Raw genomic sequence first — 19306 nt, forward strand, 5'->3', positions numbered from 1 at the left:
TAAATGGACTCTGTTGGTCAGATCTAACTTAAAATGACCGAAGTGTCGGCCTCATTTATTTTCACAAGACTAGAGTCACTGCCCTTTCAAACTGAAGGTTGCCTCACGTGGGATTCCACAAACACGGCCTCAGTGGAGGGAGAATTAAAACATAGTTTTCCTCCTGCAATTCAAGTATTCTAACCTAACACCGAGAACGCTGAGACTGCAACAAAACATGTGGGTTAAGTTTTCACTGCAGTGTCACTGGAGGGGCTGTGCCAGCCCAGCTTCTGAGGAGCATGGCACAGACATAGCTCAGAGACTTGGCTTCTCAGTTTCTTTTTCAACCGATGACTCTCTGTGACGGTAAAAGCCAGTGATCCTACTCCACCCACCACCCCCCACCCCCCACCCCCATCTCTCTGTGGGGAATTATAATGTGATTAAATACTCTTAATTATACACACACACTGACATCCTGAGGAAACTGATGAAAACTGCCTGGCAGAAAGTACAGGTGTATATTAACTCTAACCATCTGGGGCCTGCTGGGGCACTAACCACAATCCTTGGCTTTTACTCCCCAAGTGAGATGTCATTCCAAGACCATGTGTGTGGTCAGTTAATCATGTGTGTTTCAGTTTGGCTGGGTGACCACGCTCTGCAATTTCACTCTGGTCCCCTCACATCCTTAGCTTTTCAATATGACCGACAACTGCTGTCAGAGAGGAATAATCGGGAGGCAAAGGAGCCTCCTCATTGACCAGCCAGAGCCAGACCCATTCCACACAGTTCCCAGAAGCTACTTAGAAGCCCACTTCAGCACAAGAACATCTCCAGAACCCTGGGGCTCTGAGAAAGCAGTAATTTAAGCAAATGACAGCAAAAGAAAAAAAGAAGCCTGGAATTTCAGGAAGTGGTTCCAGGAACAATGAGTATATAAAAAAGAAGTGGAATCTCTTTCTCCAGGCAATCCACTTTCATAGACAATGCAATCATATGACAATAACCAGCATTTATGAGTATGTGAGTGAACACTATATGTTTATAGACACCACAACAGCCGCCAACAGCGGAAGAGGGTGACTAGATCCCTTTGTGACCAGGAGACTCCCTGGTCAGCCTGCTATAACTTCACCACACCCTTGGGAGCCTAGCTTACCAGCCCAGAGAGAGCTGCCTTGATTGAAACGTGATGTCCCTGGTCACTAATAGTTCTCTTGGAAAGCAGAGGGAAAGCAGCCAAACCACACCACGGAAGGAGCACACCAAACATCTCTCCCTTCTCCACTCAGACATAGCCTGACCACAGAAACCGTCTTCCCACCAACTGCTCTGCTTTCCATCCTCATCTTCTAACTCGGTTCCACTGATCTGCCTTTCCACGTACTCTTCACACATATCCATCATTTCTCTCCTCTCCCTATGGTGGGAGTTGATTATTTCAGTCAGCTCCAGGCAAAGTGACACCATTTCCCATATCTACTCTGAGCCGAGGAAACCCATCACAGGCAGGAAGGCAGATAAAGCCAGAAAGGGGATTTCCTCTGCTGGCTGGTCAGCGCACCTCTCTCAGCAGTTCCCTGTTCTTCTCCCTTTCGAGCACTTGGCAGTCTTTGAGTAAATCCAATTGACTGAGAACTTGAACAAATGTTGGCAAAAATTATCTCCAGTGTATGAGTTTTTATCGGAAGGATGATTTTTTTAGAGTTGTTTATCTATGCACTCATCCTCCAATAAATATTTATTGAGTAATCTCTAAGTACAAGGAACTGGGCTGAGTAAGACCAGCTAGGTCTTTTAGTAAATAATGTCATATGACTTCTGTCAGGCTGAACAAGCCTGGTAATATTAGTCTATCCTAAGTGAGAAGCTTCGCTTAAAATTTCCTGGAACAAAACCACAGTGGAACAGCACAATATGGCAAATCATAACTACCCAGTATATATTGCTGCTATTACTGGATGAAGAAGCATTATTGTTGGAAAGAACGAGTAAACTGAGTCAGAAGATAGGAGGCCTAATGCACTTATGGACATGGCTGGGGGCGGGGGGAGGAGAGGGTAGGATTGTGGAGAGAGTAACAGGGAAGCATACATAACCATATGTAAAATAGATAGCCAATGGGAGCTTGCTGTCTGACTCGGGGAACTCAAACTGGTGCTTGGTAACAACCTAGAGGGGAGGGATGAGGGGGAGGTGGGAGGGATGTTCAAGAAGGGGGGGGACATGGGTAGACCTATGGCTGATTCATGTTGGTGTCTGGTAGAAACTAACACAATACTGTAAAGCAATTATTCTTCAATTAAAAATTAAATAAATTTTTAATAAAAAGAAAAAGAAAAGACAGGAGGCGTCTCTGTGCCTTAGTGTCTTCATCTGTAAAATGGGGCTCCTGCTACTTGTTTACTTACAAAATGAGATTGCATCGAAAATCAAAAGAAATAACCTACATGAAAGAAGGCATTTTGTATAGTCTGAAAATAGAAGGCATATATAAACTATAGGTACAATTGCTCAGTCTTAAGGTCATGGATGAAAGAAGCTCATCTTTTCACTTCAACCAACACAGAAGCCTTTGTAGAAGAAGGTGGTCTCAACCAGGTCAATTACCAATAAATTAACTCATCTGAGTCTTAAAGGGAAAGAGAAACTGCTTTTGGGAGAAACATGCTCTATGAATTAATACATAGCGATTGAAAACAGGGGATATTTCAGTTATGAAAACTAAAGAAGCCCATTAGGGTGGTCTAAAAATAATTAGGTTGAGTAGGATGAGAATAAGAAAGTTAGAGCTAATATTTTGTCCCACTTATATATCTAGTTTATGAGTATATGGAAATAGTCCAGTGTTTCTCAAAGGGGAATGATATATGGCTTCCTTTTAAAGGAGAAAAATTATTTGAGACACCAAAAATATATTTAGAAACCTCTAAGAGACCTTAGTCTGAGTTTCAGAATTGTCAACTTAAGAAACTTAGGATTTACTTATTGAAAATGTCTTTTCATTGCAAAGCATTGTCTTCATAATAATATATATATATTTAAAATAAAAACATAAAAAATATAAAACCCTACAGAATATGCAGATTCCAAGTTGCCACAGCCCCCATTTTGAGAAATCTTGATTCTTGTCTCACCCCTTCCTTTTATGGATGAAGGAACTTAGGTCTGGGAAGACACTGACTCTCCTAAGCCACACAAATGGCTATTAGCAAAAGCAAGCCAGAAGTCTAGGTCACCTGATTTCTAGAGCAAAGCCTTTTCCTTCTTTAGACAAGGCCTCCTCTGTTTGTGGCAGAGCTCACTATCTGCTCCAGACAGATACTGGTATTGTGTTAGCCCAGAGACAGGGAAACAGATGGAGGCAAGAAGGTTTGAAGGGGAGGTGACGTGGGTGTGGCTGATGCGGAAAGTTGCAGCTGGGCCAGCAATTTGTAAGCGAGTTATTTCCAAGGAGAGATTCTTTTGCTCACCATTGAAACAAAGGAACTTTGGGTAGAAAACCAAACAGTTTTAATAGCGATAGCATTTCTGCCTAACAAGTTTGGGCAGAAAAGTAGGAAGAATATGGTCTCAAGCTAAAAACCAGAGAGGAACTGCAGAAGGTATGAGGTTATAATTCAGGGTGGCCAATTTAATCAGCTCATATTCATTAAACACCCACATACACATGGCGCTTTACAACAAACCCCTTTCCTCACGCTGAAGCATCCACGGGCCTGTTTTAAACGGGCCACCCTGTACATGTTGGGAATCTGGCCAAGGTGTTAAGGCAACTGCTTCCCTTCCTAAGAAAAATAGGGCAGATTTTTAGACGACCACAAGTAAAGGTTAAGGCTTCTAGTTTTTCATCCCATCTGAAAGCTGGGAAAGACTTAGGGAGTCTGTTTTTCAAGTATCTGTTTGCAAAACTCAATAATACGTTAAGCCTTTCCATTTTAGACCAATAATATCCTATACTCTCTCCATTCCCAGACTTTGCCCTATAGTTCCCTGGATGCATTCCTTCTCCTATTGGAACTGAACTCAAGTGCTTTATGAGGATTCCCACAAAATGACTGAAGCATTATGGTCCTTGAGTTATGTATAATTAGCCAATCAATGATTTTGGTCACTTCCGGCCTTTACATAATAAACTCATTGTAATTCAGAAAGCATGTTCTTACCTCTGCCTGTTAAAACTGCCAAGAATATTTTCAGCCTTACTGATTTATCAAGTAACTTTTGATTGTGATCTGATGAGAAGATTGATTGGGCCCGCTGCCTTGACCCTTCCCTGGAACAGGTCCTAACAAGTTTTTGGTGTTAGGTGGTTTCTGAATATCAGGGAGCAATGCCACACCAGTCATCCCACTTGGGTCCTTGCTCAACTGTGTTGGGACATGCTGTGACTTTTCCAAGATATCTCTGATCATTCCAAAGATTGTGACCCATACAAGAAAACATCAGACGTTCAGGCAAGACTAAAAAAATTGCCCTGACATCAGATCACTTTCCGATAACTTTCTTATTGTTGCATGACGATATCCACAAGATCCTAGGACGCTCAGGACAAGACTCAAGGTATTTTAATTACTGCTAATAATGCAAAGCAGATAGTAGGTACTCAATTGACCACTGCTGGCTGATTGCTTGTTTTTAGGTTTTAATTTGGTTTTGTTTCAGAAAGTGGCTTAGAAACATGAGATGGGCTCAAGAGGTAGTTGACATAAAAGCCTTGTTTGCAGGAACTCTGTCTCCAGAGATATAAGCAGAGAGAAACAGGTAGTTTTCAAGGATTTTGGTGAACAATCATAAGAGTTATAAAGTAATAAGCCTATTTTAATATCATCTTCCCTTTTTGCAAAATCCTTAGGTGGTCCTGATGACTCTGCCTTGGGTATATGCATAGCATAAATTGCAAGTGGCTTATTTGGCATGTCCCCCTCAGGGGGCTTTCCTAGTGGCTTAGACAGTCAAGAATCTGCCTGCAATGCAGAAGACCAGGGTTCAATCCCTGGGTCGGGAAGAACCCCTGGGGAAGGAAATGGCAACCCACTCCAGTATTCTTGCCTAAAGAATTCCATGGACAGAGGAACCTGGCAGGTTATAGTCCATGGAGTCACAAAGAGTCAGACATGCCTGAGCAACTAACACTTTCACTACTTTCCTAGTTTAGGAATGAGTCGGGGGCCTTGAATCCCTAGGAGTCCTCTAGTTTAAGAAATAGAACCTTATCAATATTCTGAAAGCCCCTTGTGTAATCCTCCCCAATAGCACCATCTTGTCTCCAGCCTGAGTTAACCTTTATTCTAAACGTGGTGATTTTCAGTCAAGCTACCATCAACACTTCAAAAGAAGTAAGTTGCTTCGGTCGTGTCCGACTTTTTGTGACCCTATGGACTATAGCCAGCCAGGCTCCTCTGTCCATGGGATTCTCCAGGCAAGACTACTGGAGTGGGTTGCCATGCCCTTTTCCAGGGGATCTTCCCTACCCAGGGATCAAACCTGGGTCTCCCACATTGTAGGTTGATTTTTTACCATCTGAGCCACCAGGAAAGCCCCATCAACACTTCAAAAATCCTATCAAATTTACACAGGATAAGGCTCCCTAAGTCAGTATAAGGGACAGATTTACTTTTCACTGGGATGAAATCAGCTAATTCATTAATTCCCTCAGCAAATGTTTCTTGAATGTCCGCTATGTGTCAAATGAAGGCTTAGGCACTGGGAAAATTGCTGTGAACAAGACAGGTGTGGTCCTTGTGCTCCTGGAGCCTACAGTCTAGATGAGCAAATAGTTACACAAGTAATTAGTTATAATTGTGAAAAGTGCTCTGTTGAGGTTAAGGACACTCTGTGAGGTATAACTTGAGGCCACAGCCCAAGAATGGTCACAGGGTCTGGGAAGGTGGCCCTAAGAAAGAACCATGAAGACCTGAGCCAGAGACGATGCAACATAATGACATTAGGTATCAACAAGAAAACCGAATCATTATCTAACCCTTATGGTTTGTTTACTAGACCCAAACCTTCAAAATGTGGGGTCTGACATATATACACTACCATGTGTAAGATAGTTAGCTAGTGGGAACTGCTGCATAACAGAGGGAGTTCAGCTTGGTGCTCTGGGATGACCCAGAGGGGAGGGATGGGAGTGGGTGTGAGAGGGAGGGCCAAGGGCGAGGGGATATATGTATACTTACGGCTGATTTACACTGCTATACGGCAGAAACCAACACAACATCAAAGCAATACTATATTCCAATTTTTTTTTTTAAGTGAGGTCTGTAAAAAGAAATACAATAAATAGTGAATTGTTTAGGAACCACTGCTCCAGAGTGACCCACTGGTCACAGAAGCTGGGATGGGGGGAAAATCCAGCTTTACCAGCGCACAAAAGAAGATTAAAGAAGATCCTTGCACCCCAGCTCCTGGAGTGCCATTTCCCCAGATTAAGTAGCAGGCAGGTCTCAGGTCTAAATACAGGGTAGTGCTAAGTTTCGGTTGTTGAAGCAGTTATAGCTCTACTAACCTTTACAGCCACGACTGTGTCAGTTTTTCCAAGCAGGAGAAATGGATGGAAAGCCAGGCCACATCTTAATAGGGCCCTGGTGAGCTAATGGGTGTGATTATTTCATTGTCTCGGATTCACGCCAGCCCAGGCTCATCAGATACAGGCACAATCCAGGAGAAACATGACCTCACTTTCGACATGGGACTGTGCGCTCAGATGCCAATAGGAATTTAGCGATCCCTTAGTGCAGGTAAAACTGAGCTCTTTATGGTTCCAGCTAATGAGAAGCATACCAAAGTTACCTAAAACAGTAAAGCTAATATTGATGTTAACTTACTAGATACCGTGAGGGTAGGGGAAGCCAGGAAAAACGTTTGAGACCATCTGTGCTAAGTGTGTCACATCCATATGAAGGGGTGTATTTAAGATAAATTGCCATCTCTTTAAATGATTAAATGATTAAGTTACAGATTTATGGAAAGCTATAATCCCACCAGCACCACAGGATCATTAAGTGGTTGGGGCTATAAAGGTGAGAATTTCAAGATTTTAGGTGTGCCACAAAGTGTCCACTGACTTGCAAAACCTTTGCCAGGGTGACTTTTATGCCTCAGTTTTCCCGACGATAGAAAAGCAATTTTATCACTGAGCTCACACAACTGTGAGAAGGGCAAGGGCTCTGTAATCAGAAACATTCCTGCATTTGCTGATTCATTTTTCAGAATCCCTTCATTATATCATGTCAATATTCACTGGAAGATCCTAGGCAGCACAAGACAAGACTTCTTGCATTCTAACTGCAGCTTATAGTAGGTTCAATCATTATTTACTCAATAAACCTTTCCTGAGCATCTACTATGTGCCAGAGACCCTGTACTATACACTAGGGGTATAACAGGGACTAAAAACAGACTCTCTCCCTGCTCCAGCAGACTTGAGCATTTGCTGAAGACAAGTGCCAGAACTGACTCTTAACTCCTTTGTAAGCTGCGGCACTGGGTAACTTAGTAATTTGTTAAGTTTCATTTCCTCATCTGAAAATGAAGATAATATAACCCATCTGGTATGTGAATGTGCCTAAAATTATATCTGACACTTAGAAGGTATGTGCATGCCCAGTTGTGTTCGAGTCTTTGCGACCCCAAGGACTATAGCCCACCAGGCTCCTCTGTCCATGGAATTTTCCAGGCAAGAATGCTGGTGTGGATTGCCTTTTCTTTTCCCAGGGGATCTTCCCAACAGGAACTGAACCCATGTCTCTTGTGTCTCCTGCATGGGCAGGGAGATTTTTTTAATCATTGTACCACCTGGGAAGCTGACACATATAAGGTGTCCAATAAACATTGGTTCTTTCCTTTCTTTCTCGAAATCACAAAGACACTAATGTTTAGAGTTTCAATAAAAGATATTTCACCAATTCAAATAAGCAAGCCATTATTACTGTTGATCATTTAGTAAGCAAGGCGGTTAGTGGAAAAATTTCTGGCTTTGGAAACACAGACAGCAGAATTAAATTACTGACTTTCCTTCTTACTGGATATGTGGTCTTGAGCACAACATTACTATTTCAAATCTCTCTGGGTCTCCATGTCCTTATCTATAAAATGGCAACGATGGAGCAGTTTTGAGGGTTAAATAAGATGATCAATGCAACATGTCCAGGTTAACCAATGCATATTATTTGCTCAGTCATGTCTGATTCTTTGTGACCCCACAGGCTTTAGCCTGCCAGGTTCCTCTGTCCATGGAGTTCTCCAGGCACGAACACTGGAATGGGTAGCCATTCCCTTCTCCAGGGGATCTTCCTGACCCAGGGATTAAACACAGGTCTCCTGCGTTGCAGGCAGATTCTTTATCATCTGAGCCATCTGGCTAACCAATAAGCTGTGAAAAATAACTGGGTGATTAGCAAATAATAAAGACACACACACAGCCTATCTCAAAGGAACTGGTTTAATTATTACAGTACTATTTGTATGTACTTTTCTTCATTTATCTCATTTATTCATAGAGCAACAAAAATACAGATTAAAGGAATATATCATTAATCATAAGGATGTAGTACATCACAACAGGATTTCTGGGAGAAGTAATGAAAAGTGCCACAAAAAGGCAATATCATTGAGACTTCCCTGGTGGTTCAGTGGTTAAGAATCCACCTTGCAATGCAAGGCACGTAAGTTCAATTCCTGGGTGGGGAGCTAAGACCTTCATATGCCTTGGAGCAACTAAGCCTGCATGTTGCAACTAGAAAGCCTACGTGCCACAACTACTGAAGCCCATGTGCTCTGGAGCCCTTGTGTCCAACTAGAGAGTCTGTGCACTATGAAAGATCCTGTATGCTGCAACTAAGATCCAACACAGCAAAATTAAAAAAATAAATAAATAAAGGGAATATCACCACCTTAAAGTGGGAAGAAAGTTCTGTTTGACTTTCCTGTTGCCATCCTTTCAGGGGCTCAAGAATTTTATCATCTATACACCTAGCTTTTTTACTTTCTAGTTATCAGAACACAAAGCAAGGATCTTAGAAAATAAGAACTTTAATTAACTCCAGCATACTGATAGTATTTGAGCAGAATTCAATTATCTGCAAGGGAATATACTAGACATATACCATATGTGAAGTCCTCTGGTCATTATTCTCTTTCCCTAAGAGGGTCTGTAGTACATGCAGATATGAGTCAAGACTTCTATCATAAATATGAAAGAGGCATAATGTGAATGGGGAATGATGATATGCTGAATTAATTTGGTGAGTGTCTCTAAGCAACCTAGTAAGGGACAGAATGAATTGGGTCAGCAATGCCCCTGGAAGAGCTGGGAAACATGACTTCTGCCAAGTGGGGCAACTAGGAAGGAGGCAAAGGCTTGCACAGCTTCCCAGTTCCACACACTCTATAGGGGGGATATAAACAGGGAGCAGGGGAGTCTTTAGAGATGGTTCACTTGATCACCAACATTTTATCCCTTCTTTATAAATCCCACTTTCTCTAGTCCACAGAGCTGGCAGCCGCTTAAGTCATATCTTCTTCCTGAGCTCTTTCTCTGTCAAGTAAATTACCAAGTCTAGACCTGTTTTCTGTTTTCCCACGAAATCATTAGGAATCAAGGCAGTGGAGGCTAAGTGTGAAGATTATCTGACTATTTCATGTCTTCTGCCATCTCCAACATTTTTTCCCTCTCTCCACTTTCTGTTGACCATCTCATGTCTAATTTCACAGAGAAAAGTGAAGCCATAAGAAGAGAACTAATTCATTCTTATCCTCACTAAATCTACTTATGCATTTACACTTGTCCTCAAGCAGTGGCCCTTCTTCTCTGGTCCAGTGGATAAACAGTCCTGCTTCCACCTGGCTGGAAGGCCAGCCCATCCACACAGACCTATATCCCATCCCTGCTTACATCCTCCAGGTCTTTGCACTTACAAGTGGTGATCCTTCTTTCTCTCCAGTATTAACCCATTTTCCCTTTCTACTAATCATGTACATCAATACAAAAACTTAAAATAAAAACACCTTTGATTTCTCCAGCTTCCACTCAATTTCCTTCTTTCTATTCATAGCAAAACACCTTTAAAAAGTTGTCCATGTTATTTCCTTATCTCTGATTCTCCCTTAAACCTACTCCAGGCAGGCTTAAGTCCCCAACACTCTACTGACACCATTATTATCAAGTTCAACATTGACTGTATCCTGTCAAATCCAAGGGTCAATTCTCAGTCATCATCTTCCTTGACTTCTCAGCACTAGGTTTAGCCCCTTCCTTCTCAAAGTACTTGCTTCCTTTGACTTCCAGAAAAATCATACTCTCAGGGATTCCCCCAGCTTATTATCCCTTCCCTCCCAGACTTCCCTGTCTCCAAATGCTGCTGTACCTCTGAGATCAGTCCTTAGGCCTCTCCCCATCCCCAGTTCAGCCCATTCCCAAGAGTTCTAGGCTCCTATATTCAGCTGCCTACATGATATCTCCACTTGCATGTTTAACAATCATTTCAAACTCAACTTTTCCAGGACAGAAATCCCTACCCTACTCTTCTCCACACAAATCTGCTCTTTCCTTCAGCATTCCTAGATCTGGGGGCCTAAATAACATCACAGAACTTCATAGGGGGGAAAAAAACACCCCAGCATTCTAAGTTATCTAGGCTTCCAAATTTAGATATTCTTAATTTTTAAAAATTCACACATTACCTCCAATCTATTTGTAGGTCTTGCAAGTAGAAAATCCCATGGACGGAGGAACCTGGTAGGCTACAGTCCATGAGGTCGCAAAGAGTCAGACATGACTGAGCAACGTTTACTTTTAAGTAGTTTCTTCAAAATTTACCTAACCACCCCTTCACCACCACTACCCAGTCCAAACCATATCATTTTTCACCTGAATTAGTGTCATGTTTCCTGACTAGTCCCTCACCTTCTGCTCTGGCACCCTATAGTCCATGTTGCATAGAGCAAGTTGAACGATCTTTCTAAAATGTAAGACATGCCATGCAATGGCCTTGCTTAAAAATTTACATCATTCTTAAAATGAAATCCAAACTCCTTACCTTGCTTACACACCCTGAAAGAAATTAAAGTGAAAGTTGCTCAGTCATGTTCAACTCTTTGTGACCCCATGGACAATATAGTCCATGGAATTCTCCAGGCCAGGATACTGGAGTGGGTAGCCATTCCCTTCACCAGGGCATCTTCCCAACCCAGGGATCGAACCCAGGTTTCCCACATTGCAGGCAGATTCTTTACCATCTAAGCCACCAACCTCTCTATCCAACTTACCAGCTTCACCAGGTTGTTGTGAATATAGACCTAAGTACCCAAAGGAACTTTAAAATTATTGGCTACCATAAGCAGACAATGTTGCTGATGCTACAGCTATTATTGGATCAGTTGCCCTCTGGTAAAGAGTTTTAAATATGTCTTCTAAACATAAACTGTTAAGTTTGGCCAATGGCTGTATATTATTATAAACAGACTGTGTAACAGGCTGATTCTTTCATTCTTGTTAATAGGTTCAGTCATTAACTTCCTGCTATATATTTAACTTTGTCTTTTTCCCTTTCTGGCTGTGGGATGTCCCTAGCAGGAAACAGCAGCTGTGTCACTAACCCTGGATGTGCTCCAAGGCCATTTCCATATCCTGTGGGAGAACCATCCCCTCAAAGTTTGTTTTTGCAGCACAAAGTAGAAGAAAGATCGTTTTTAAAAATATATGTTGTATACAGCACTTTTTGTCCTAAGTGACTTCTGTGTGACCAACAGGGATGACTAGGCTGCAGTTTCCAATTCTGCAACTTGTACTGAGTTAGTCATTACGATTATTCCATCTATTACTTAAATTTAGTACGCTCTGGAATGGAATCTAGCAGCCAGAAATAATGTATAATGACTTGGGAGGGAAAATGAAGGATGTGGCACCCGTTTAAAGAACAGGAGGAGTTTGTGGAAGAGGTAGATCATTGACTGAGTTGCACTAAATTCTAAAGCCAAGCAACTAGCACGTTTTCCCCTGGGAAGGGGAAACCCTCACATTTTACTCAAGAAGGAACAATGGTATATCAGGAGAGAACCTTAGTGGACATAGCAGTGCCTTGTGGATTACCAATACTACTTCCTGAGTGTTTTGATTTTCTCAGGGAGGTTTCCCATAACTCAACTCAACAGACTCCATCTGTGCAAGAGCTGGTGTGCTGAAGTGCAACATGCCAAGTCTGAGACAATGCCAAGAAAATCCTGATGGTGGTTTCCTAAATGAGTTTATAAACTTTACAAATAGCCAAACCCATTGGCATAGGCTATCTGCCTTAAGTGACTTTTATTTTTAGATGAAAACTCAACAAGCACATGAACAATCTGGGGATTCAAGCAATGAGGCCAATGAGTGATATCAATATGGAACCACATCTCATCTCCCAAGAGGGATGAGTCACCGGCCTCTTTAGGACAAGCTAGTGCTGGCTGCAGGGAGGGGAACTGGGTACTGGCTAAACGGTAAAGCCAAGAGACCCAAGAGGCTGTTGCTTTTTGTGGTTGCCATCTCACTGTGCACAGAGGGAAAAAAACACAATGATGCTAAAAAAAGAAAAGAAAACAGCAAACAGATTCTACATCTACTCTGAAGATAAAAATCCCAACTTGATTTTGCAGCTACACTTCAGATGTTTGTCATCTATTTCATCTAGCCCTCTACAGAGTTTCCCTTCTGATTCTCAGACTGAAAATCTTTCTTATAAATTCACTGCTGTCTTCGATTTCTTAATGCAGAAGAGGTGTGTTCCCTACTTTGGGAAGAAGACATAACTTTCTTACATTAGGACTTTAGAGGATTTATCTCATTCACCACTTTAGGGATGATATAAAGATGCTAACATAGCAGCCTTGGTAACATATATGCAGCCCACGTACCACTCCCCACTACAGAGACCATGGGAGCTGCTATTAAGCAGTTACTATACAGTCACCCAATAAACTACTACTGATCCTTTGGAATTGAATAGAAGATGGAACCTATTTGCCACCTCTGATCAGAAGGACCTAGATAATATAGGGAAAAAAGAAGAAGAATGAATCAAATCTACTTTATAGGAAGAAAAACATGGTCTGTGAGAAAACCAAAACAAATATGAGAGAATTCAAGTATTTTGCCTTTATTCCTGTAGGTTGGGGCTTCCCTGGTGGCTCAGTGGTAAAGAATCCGCCTGTGATGCAGGAGATGTGGGTTTGATCCCTGGGTTGGGAAGATCCCCTGGAGAGGGCATGGCAACCAACTCCAGTACTCCTGGAAAAATCTCATAAACAGAGGAACCTTGCAGGCTATAGTCCATGGGGTCATAAAGAGTTGGACATGACTGACGTGACTGAGTACACATGCACGCCTATAGGTGGACCTAAACCTAAAGATTTAGCTATGAGGGGCTGGAGTATCGATACGAGGAGGACATGGGCTTTGCCAAATGCTGATGTAGGATTCTGAGGATTTATTTAACTTCTCTGAAGTTGTTTATTGTGACTACCTAGATAAAACCCTTGCCTCATAGGTTTCTATTCAAATTATAGGAGAAAAATGAAAATAAATACTTGGGTCACGATTAAAGTTAGTTCGTTTTCTGATTAGCTTTCTGGTATTTTAGTTCTTAGAAACAACTCTACCCAGCTTTGGTAGTATTTCTTCAGTTAAAAAAAAAAGCCACCTTTAATTAGTCATAAATACAGAGCAGGAGTCTTCGAACTGTTTTGGAATCCAGACAGATCTATAGCCATTAAGACAAGAATCAATTCTAGAATGTTCCCCCATGAGTTCTTCTATGTGGGTGCCAAAGGTCTCAGAATGTCTATACTTTAAAGATATATTTCAAAATGATGTATTTTCAGACGTTTCACTCCTTTCCCCATTTCTACTCAAGTTGGGGCTCTAACAGTTTGCCCCATCACTAATAATTCAACTTCTTCAGGACCCAACAGGACCCTTCTTGATCCTTCTCCTCCAAGAGAAGAATGACAGTTTTGGCCAATATCGCTAATCTGGGCCAAATCACTCACCAACTTGGCCTTGGTGCAGAATCTTGTCCAGTGTTGAACCCTCTGCCTGAAATACTTTTCTTCATCTTTCTGTCTCCTGGACTCACCCCTTGTCTGAGTGAAAACTTTAAAACAAGTTTTAGCCCTCTCCTGACCTCCTCATTCCTAAGAAATAATGGCTCCCCGCTTGCATGTTCCTTCAATCTTGACAAATATTTCAATAGATATTTCAAATATCTATTCATGGGTCTTACTATACTTGTTCTGTTTTATGCTTTTGTATGTTCTCAAGCCTGGTATATAGTAGGTATTAAATAAATATTGAGTAAGCAAATTAATGAATAAATTAACAAATTATTATTATTTAAGTTTTCAGCTTCTCAAATGGCTCCTTACAACTCACACAAAAGTATATAGGTCTGTAGTAAGTTTTAAAATTCACTGACTCAACTGTAAGAAATAGGAAAATGATGAGTTTTCCATTGTATAGATACATCTAATTTAATCTAGACAACAGAATGATGACCAAGGAAATGAATATCAAGCACAATTTGAAATAATATCATTGTCATCATCTAATGCCAATAATACAACTCATGAACAGTTTTATTAAGTGGCTCTTTTATAGAGGCTTTCAGGTTGCCCACCCATGAGATGGACCATACACAATTACAAGGATTCCACAGAGGTCTGCAGTCCCTTCCTGCATTTTATGAAGAGCACTTCAAAATGCTCTAGGGGGGAAAAATCTGTATTTATGTCTTAAAGCTCCTGAGAGTGAAATGTTACAGTTGGAAGCCGCCTAAAGCTCATTTATACACTGAAGTTATTAATTCTCTTCTTATATGTTTGATACAAGCCCTAGGGCACTTGGGAGGGTGATCCAATTACCCAATTCAGAGAATTGCCCTTTTCTTTCAACCCAGTTCGGAGCTCTGAAAATTTTGTTCCACCAATGACTTTTTGTTTCAGTCAAACAAGGTCACAGAAGAGGCCAATATCTGCCAAGGCCAACAGGGGTTTCGTTTACATGCCCACTAATGCAAGCAATATAAGAACCTCTTGAGAGCATTAAACTAGGGTGTGGGACAACAAGCCTGTTATTTATTTACCAGCTCCTGACGCCACCATGGCCACTTTCTAGCTACTCAACATTTTGGGTTACCATTTTTGATTTAATCATACTCATCTTCTGTGCATCTGGAAGATGCAGTGGGACCTGCCAGGAGGCAAGAAACCTCTAGGAAGATACTGAGATGAGCCCAGGGGGAAGGAGCTTGAGTCCAGGCAGACCAGGAACAATCTGCCTGCCCTTTGAGTCAAACATTTCCAAAGGTGGCTTATTAAGGATGCAGGATCAGGGAGTTCTTTTGCTGTTCATCATCTGCTACAGCTCTTATATTAGTGACTTTATTTATTTATTTTTGTTGTTTCCTTTAAAATGAATACTAAAGCATGAGTTGCTCTATCTTTAGCTAAGTCTGGAACACGTCTATCATGGTCAGAGAAAAGATGGTCTGGCCAACATCCTATGACTGTAAGAAAGAGACACTGGCTCTCTTTGGGGAATTGACTATGGTGTGTTTGTTACGCGAAGCTAATGAAGAGTTGAGAATAAACCTTTAACAGATGGTCCAGAGAAATATGTCAACATGTCAATCTGTTTATCAGAACTTCCAGGACTCCCACTTTAGAATTTGTGGACAGTTAAAATAACACTGGGATTGTTAAGAGTTAATCTTAGGAGTGTTTATTAATCTCAAGGATAGCTAGTGATCAAAAAAATATGTTTCTTCACTTTACCAAAAAGTGATACCAGTCTCTGAATTGTCTTGTGTTTGCAACAGAGCAGTCAACAGAAACATCTGGAAAACTCTCCTTCCTGCTTGAGTATTTCACAAATGCATTAAAATTATCACTGGAAAGAAGTCAGGGAATGAAAAGGTAAGGGAAAAAATGTTATATTTTTCTAGTGGCTCAGCTGTAAGGCCAACAGTTTTTGAGCCTTATATGGTCAAGAGGTGATAAAATTTTGTAAACAGTTGAAAACATGATTTATACAAGGTAAAGAATGAAAAGATATCTTTAAAATATAATTTAGACAGCCATTCGGTTTCTGATAATACATTAGGCTCAGATGAGAGAATGTCTTGATTACTCTTTTTCTTTGGAACAAGGAGAAGCAATTTGCAGATCACACTGATTAGTTAATGATCTGGAAAGGTAAGGATCTAGGTTTTAATCATAAGCTTTAAAATTAATTCATCATGTGGTTTTGGGACAGAGTTTAATTTGCCTAAACTCAGTTTTTCCAGATGAAATATCTAGATTATACGATACAATGTAATTCATGAAGTAAAAAGCCTTTAAAAATGATAATGTGTGCATATGTAGGCTCTAAGGTTACTCGATCCTCAGCAGTCTCAAGACCTAGCACACTGGAGAATAGGACAGAGTCTTGGTTTCCAATGGTGCTATCAGGGTTGGGGAGAAATAAACTATATCTTCCCTCATGAAACAGCTACATCAGATAAAGAACCTGACTTCTCTTTATTCCAGATTTCACATACAGACCCTTTTCTTTCCACATATTCCCCTGAAGCTCTGGCATTAAAGCTAGTGATCTGTTCTGAGGCAATCTACAAAGCTGGGTTTCCTCCCAGCTCACTTTCACTCTACTCTGAATTCCAGCCTTAGTTATCCAGTCCCGAGCACTCTCGGAGTGCCTGGGATAGGATGAGAAATGTGCGGAGTACCAAACCTCTGGGGCACTCAGCCCAGAGCCGCATCACCACAGTCAAGGGCAGTCAGATGCCAGCACAGAGCCCTGGGCATCTCTGCCCCAACACCTGCCAATTCCTGCCTAAAACTATCAAAGAACACTAGGGTTGAGGGAGCATGAGTGGGAAAAGGGTATCTGGCAGAATGGAAAACACGATCCTGGTCTCAAAACAGCAATAAAAATAAAATCACACACACACACACACACACACACACAGGCACACACACAAGATTCTTTATGGCTTCCATTGAAGTTGCCTGAGTCCTTCACACTGGAACTACGTGCAAGAGGATTTTCTGAAAAAACAAACCGCACACACAACAGACCTTACTGCTCCCTTGAAGGAGCTTATTTAAGGCAAAAAAAAGGCCTCCCATCATTCCTGTGAGAGATCATTGTCCCCCTGGTTGCCACAGCGCCCTGTGAGGCTGTGGGAAACAAATGACCTCAGAGGCACTGCAGCGTGTGTCACTGCGAAAGAAAAGACACACGAGGGGGCTGGGGGAGGGAGGGAGGCTGCCTGAGAGCGGAGCCCCCAGGCCCGGCCATCCTCCAATGACAGCCCTCCAGGCCCAGCAGGAATGAGGCTCCTGGGCCCCAGGAGCCTCCATCCAGCCAGAAACGGGATTAGGCTCCCACTCCCCAGGAGCAAAGCGTCTTTCTGGACGTCCTGCTGCTCGCCCTGGTCAGGCCGGCCTCTAATTGGCCCTCCTCACAAAGTGCCTGATGATTGTTAGTGTCTCAGTCTTGTTTAATGGGTGTCTTGAGTCAAGAGAGGGCTCTTCTGCACTCCCTGTGGGGAGTGAGTGGTCGTAGAGGGAGGGGAGGGGAGAAGGCAGCAAGGGGTGAGCAGGGCGGCTGGGAGCTGGGAAGTGCAGGAACAAACAAGTGCAGTCCTGAGAGAGGAGAGGACCATAGGAGAGGAGAAAGCATCAGGCCGAGCTCGATGATGAGGAAAGGCCAAAGGAGACACCGCACACACATTAACTCTGCCACATGCGGCCAGTGCCCGGGGAGGAAGCCCGCTGCATGTTGCCCTCACTCAGAGCCTGTGCGTAAAAATGGGCAAGCAGCCCGGCCAGCAGAGCGCTGGCCTCTCTCCACAGCACAGCGCTCTCCTGCAGATGCTAACACATCATCGATTTTGCCTTTTCTTTGGGGAGCTCTGTGATTTCCACATTATACGTGGGCACAGGGAAGCACACGGTGAAGGCCAGGTTCAGTCTTACTAAGTGGGTGCCTATACCTCCAACACACACACACACACACACACCTCCCCCACAGTCTTACTAAGCGGGTGCCTCTACCTCCAACACACACACACACACACACACACACACACACACACACCGACACACACACACACCCCCACCGGCCTGTTTCCAGCTCTGCCTGGTGCATTACGAGGCTGGTGGAAACATGGTGATAGAACATCTTCTTTAACACATTCAGAGGTGACACCAGCCCTGGGTCTCTGCTCCTGGCCCGCCACTTGAACCCCAGAGTGATGGTAACCACAGGGTGATGAGCTGAATAAGGCAGGAAGACAGGAGTGGGCACCGGTCCACAGAGCCCAGCACACCGCGGTCAGGGGGCCTCCTGAGTCCCAGCTTGCACCCTTAAATGTGTTCCATCTCTACACCAAGGAAAATTCAGAAAAGACAGATTAGCACAAAGAAAGAAAAAAATATATGTTAACACATATATATATATATACACACACACATAAATGTACAGTTTGTGTATGAAATTTATTTTGTATGTGTGTGATTTCCTATGCAAATATGCAGCACCTAGATATATGTGTTGCTTTTTACAGTTGAGCTGCCTAGGTTAATTCTACTCTCTGCATTGGACCATTCTGAAAAGGAGCTGCAAAAATTGTCCTCAGCCATAGAATTTGTTTTGGCCTCTGGCAGCAGGAAGACATGATGTTTTGCAGTCTCAAGAGTAACAAGAGCGAATATGAAAAACATTTTTGTACCAAAAAGTCTTTCCTCACAAAACAGGCTCAACTGTGGTAATGTGGGGTTTTGTGCCAAGCTGGCAACTGGGAAATACTAGCTTGCAGAGGCTGGGTTTGGCGCACAAGGTTCTACCCATTTTGAGTTGTTTACCAGGAACATGGATGACTCTGGGTTACCCGGCTTCCTCCTGGTGGTGCCTGGGACGGAGCAAAAACACCAGAGGCACTGCCTCTCACAAATACACTCACTCTCCTGAAAATGCACATTCAAGAAAAGAATGAGAAGGGATTAAATATATCACATTTCTGTTATGTTTCTTTTAGGCCTCATGCTTATTTTTTTTCCGAGCAGTGATGACTATGAGAGTGTAGACTCTAGAACCAGAGACTTGAACCCAAGCTCCCCAACTTAACCTCTCTGTTCCTCCATCTCCTCAACTGTAAAAAGAGCCAGTGATAGTACCTATGTCATCAGATTGTAAGAATTAAATGAGTTAATATTTGAAAAACCTTTTAAAAAGTACTTGATAAATAGTAATAAATATTTATTAGTTGCTATA

The 19306-nt window shown here is 42.3% G+C and overlaps 1 protein-coding gene across 4 annotated transcripts in view; it reads right to left on the bottom strand.

Annotated features, from left to right (window-relative positions):
• Nucleotides 1-19306, bottom strand: part of RAD51B (RAD51 paralog B) — a 617639-nt gene that overhangs the window by 87777 nt on the left and 510556 nt on the right. The window lies entirely within an intron of this gene.

Source organism: Bubalus bubalis, chromosome 11 (genome assembly GCF_019923935.1).
Source record: "Bubalus bubalis isolate 160015118507 breed Murrah chromosome 11, NDDB_SH_1, whole genome shotgun sequence".
In the NCBI taxonomy this organism is placed as follows: domain Eukaryota; kingdom Metazoa; phylum Chordata; class Mammalia; order Artiodactyla; family Bovidae; genus Bubalus; species Bubalus bubalis.